This window comes from Chinchilla lanigera, unplaced genomic scaffold (assembly GCF_000276665.1).
Source record: "Chinchilla lanigera isolate Chin_1 unplaced genomic scaffold, ChiLan1.0 scaffold00066, whole genome shotgun sequence".
Lineage (NCBI taxonomy): Eukaryota > Metazoa > Chordata > Mammalia > Rodentia > Chinchillidae > Chinchilla > Chinchilla lanigera.
The window spans coordinates 9273507-9277987 of NW_004955467.1; positions in this window are offsets into that span (position 1 = coordinate 9273507).

Here is a 4481-nt window from a genome sequence, read left to right on the forward strand (position 1 = left end):
GGCCTGCTGGGATTGATCAACAGGGATCTGGACTCTGCCCACTTTGGCTACCAGCAGAGACACACCTTGAAGTGGATATTTTTATTCTAATTTTCTTTTTTCTCTTTTCTTGTTTTTGTTGCATTTTCTTTTTTCTTGATTATTTGTTCCTATTTTTATATAAATGTGAACATTGCTTCTAGTTTTTTGGTGGTGTTGTTCTGTTATTTTATTTCTTCTCTCTCTCTTTCCCCCCTTCTTCACCAGTTTCCCCAAATTTGTGTGATTCACTTTTTCTTCCCGCCTTGCTTCTAATCTCTTCCTCTTTTACTTATCTATTTTCCCTCCAACGTTTTTTACTTTTCCCCTCATCTCCTTTTAAATTATATCCCTGAAGGGTAAATTGCCATGCTGAGAGCATATTTATTATATAGAATTTTCTGTTTTGTTTTAGGTTTTGTTATGTAACCACAAATACAGTTCATACAGTTAAAGGTGGCAAATTAATAGTTACCACAGTTTGTCATTTTCTAGGCTGTGTTTGATCCTATTGTTATTGCTGGTTGTACTATTTTACCCAAAGTGATATAATTGTTCTAAACAGTTGTTCTTCCTGGTATGCCAAGACTGAGATTGCCTAAGGGTCATAAAAAATACTATACACTAGCACTAAAGAACCAGGGGCTGGGACAAATAGGCAACAACTTCCTATCCCTAAATTGAAGAGTAGGCTCTTACAACAGGCTCAAAACCAGCCAGGCATGCTGGTGCACACCTGTTATCCCAGGACTCAGGAGGCTGAGGCAGGAGGATCACTGTGAGTTCAAGGCCAGCCTGAGCTGCAGAGCGAAACCCTGTCCCAAAAAGACAAAAAATAAGCCCAGCTACAGCTGGAAGACATATCTGAGAAATAGTATTTCCTTTTTTTGTTTGTTTTTTTTTTGTTTTTTTTTTCTGGTACCGGAGATTGGACTCACAACCCTGCACTTGCCGGGCAGGCACTGTGCCACTGAGCTAAATCCCCAGCCCCTAAGATAGTATTTCCTAATGGTTCTAAATACTAGTAATGCCGTGAGTGGTAGTGCATGCCTGTAATCCCAGAACTTGGGAGGTTGAGGCAAGAGAATCATTGCGAGTTCAAGACCAGCCTGGGCTATGAAGTGAGCTCAAGGCCAGCCTGAACTGCACAAGGAGACCCTGTCTCAAAAAGAACAACAACAACAAAAAAAAACTAGTAATAAAGCTACTTATCATAAGCAATTTACAAGGATTAACCCAGAAAATAAACTACAAATAAAAAATAAAAAATTAGAAGACACTTAAGCAAGATGCAGTCTCAGACTTCCAGCTCACCAAAGCCAAACCCAGGGGGCAATGAGGTGGAACAGTCTGAAAGTCACCCACCTGGACTCTCTGAAATGGTAACAGTGAAAGTAACCAAGGAGATGTGTGAGACTTCAGAAAAAAATCAAATCAAAAATGATTTCTCAGATAACTACAAAGATGGTGACTATAATAAAAGACATGCTTAGTGACTCTAAGGCAGATACAGATAAAAAATGAGGCACTTAAGAAAATTATGGAAATCATGAATGCCCAACATAGGAAAGGAATGGAATCCATAAAACAGACTCAAACTGATATCCAGGAGATTAAAAATTCCACTGACAGTATGTACAAGCAGCAGAATGAGCCAATATGAGGACAGAATCTCAGATATAGAAGACAGGATTGTGGTTAGTGATCATGAAAAGAAAGATTTCTTAAAAATAACAAGGGGCCACAAGAAATCAATCCAGCAGCTTCTAGATGAGGCAAACAAGAATAACATAAGATTGATCAGAGCCAATGAAAAAGCAGGAGATGGTGCAAATAACATAAAAAACCTATTCACATATGTCATGGCAGAAAATTTCCCTGGGAGAAAAAAAGAATTTGACTTACAGTAAGTGAGGGGTATAGAACTCTAATGAACCATGATCAGAAAAAAACTACACCAAGACACATAATAGTCAAGATTTCAGAAATTCAGTCAGATGTGGTGGCACATGCCTGTAATCCCAGCACTCAGGAGGCTGAGGCAGGAGGGTTGTTGCAAGTTCAAGACCAGCCTGGGCTACAAAGTGAGCTCAAGGCCAGCCTGAACTGCATAGCAAGACCCTATCTCAAAAAGACCAAAAAGAAAAGAAAAGAAAAGAAAAATTTAACCCAAGAATAGAATATTAAAACCTGTGAGAGAAAAGAAACACATCACCTATAAAGGAAAACCCATCAGAGTCACAAAGAATTCTTGACATAAACATTCAAGAAAAGCCTGGAGTAAAATATTTCAATCCCTAAAAGAAAACAACCCCCAACCCAAATTAATGTACCCTGCAAAACTATCTTTCAAAATTGATGAAGAAATAAGATACTTCCATAACAAAAAACACCTGAAGCGGTTCCCGGTACCGGAGAAAAACCAAAAAAAAAAAAAACACCTGAAGAAATTTATGACCACCAAACTAGCACTCCAAAAGGTTCTGAAGGATGTTCTAGAAAGAGATAACAAAAACTACAATTCATGAACCTGAACAGAATGAATCCACCAGGCAAGACAAGCAATTAAATAGAGGGGGAAAAAAGGGAAGCAACAACAGGAAAATAACATGACAAGATAAGTCAATATGTATCAGTCATAACCATCAATGTGAATGGTCTCAATTCACCAACCAAAAGAAACAGACTGGCAAAATGAGTCAAGAAGCAAAATCCAGGCCAGGTATGCTGGCGCACACCTGTAATCCCAGCACTCGGGAGGCTGAGGCAGGAGGATTGTTGTGAGTTTGAGACCAGCCTGGGCTACAAAGTGAACACAAGGCCAGCCTGAACTGCAGAGCAAGACCCTGTCTCAAAAAGACAAAAAAACATTTTTTAAAAAGCCAGATCCAACAATATGTTGCATATAAGAACCATATCTAATTCAAAAAGAAATTCATGGGCCAGGGATATAGCTCAGTGACACAGCACCTGTCCAGCAAGTGCAAGGTCCTGAGTTCAATTTCTGGCACTCAAAGGCAAGGAATTCATAGACTGAAAGTCAAAGGATGGAAATCAATACTCCAAGAGACAGGAACATGGAAAAAAGCAGGGGTAGCTATTCTCTTTGCAGACAAAATGGATTTCAATCCAAGACTGAGGGGCCAAGGATACAGCTCAGTGGCACAAAGCCTGCCTGGCAAGTACAAGGTCCTGACTGTGATTCCCAGTACCAAAAAAAAAAATCATCCAAGACTGATTAAGAGAGAGAAAGAAGGTCACTGTATCCTTGTAAAAGGAACAATCCAAGAGGAAGAGACAATCATAAATATATATGCACCAAATACCAGTGCACCCATCTATATAAAACAAATATTAATAGACATGAAAAATCAAATAAGCACTAATACAGTTGTAATGGGGGACCTCAGTACCCCACTGTCACAAACAGACAGATCAATTAGACAAAAAAAATCAACAAAAATATAACTGAGCCAAATTTTTGAGCAAATGGATTTAGTAGATGTCTACAGTCTTCCACCTTACAATATAAGAATATACATTCTGCACAAAAGATGTTCTCCAAGAGACCACATACTAGCTCATAGAATATGCTTAAATAAATGCAAAATAATTGAAATTATCCTATGCATATTATCAAACCTTACTACAATGAAATTGGAAATCAATGGCAAAAGAAACCATAAGAACATAAACATGGAAATTAAATAACGTCCTCCTGAACAGACAATGGGTCATAGATGAAATTAAAGAAAAAAAATTTACCAATTTCTATAATTAAATGATAATGCCAGTACAACATACTGGAACTTATGTGATGCAGTGAAAGCAGTCTTACAAGGGAGATTTATAGCAGTAAATTCCCGTGTCAGGAAAACAGCACACACTCAAATAAACAACCAAATGTTGAACCTCAAGCTTCTAGAAAAACAAAAGAGCAAATCAAGCCCAAAGCTCATATGAGAGAGGAAATTATAAACATCAGAGCAGAAATTAATCCAATGAAGACTAAGAAAACAATACAAAGAATCAATGAATAGAAGAGTTGATTCTTCACAAGATTAAATAAAATTGATAAACTCTTAGCCAACCTTATCAAAAAAAGGAAAGAAAAGACTCCAACCCAAGCAATTAGGAAAGAAAAGTACAAAATCACAATGGATCCTGCAGAAATCCAGAAAATCATCAATATCTATTTGAAGAACCTGCAGTCTAATAAGATGGAAAACACAGAAGAAAGCCAGGTGTGGTGGCACACATTTGTAATCCCAGCACTCAACAGGCTAAGGCAGGATTGCCAAGAGTTTGAGGCCAACCTGGGCTACATAGTGAGACCTTGTCTCAAAGAAAAAGAAAGAAAGAAAGGAAGGAAGGAAGGAAGGAAGGAAGGAAGGAAGGAAGGAAGGAAGGAAGGAAGGGCCGGGCATGGTGGTGCATGCCTGTAATCTCAGCATTCGGGAGAT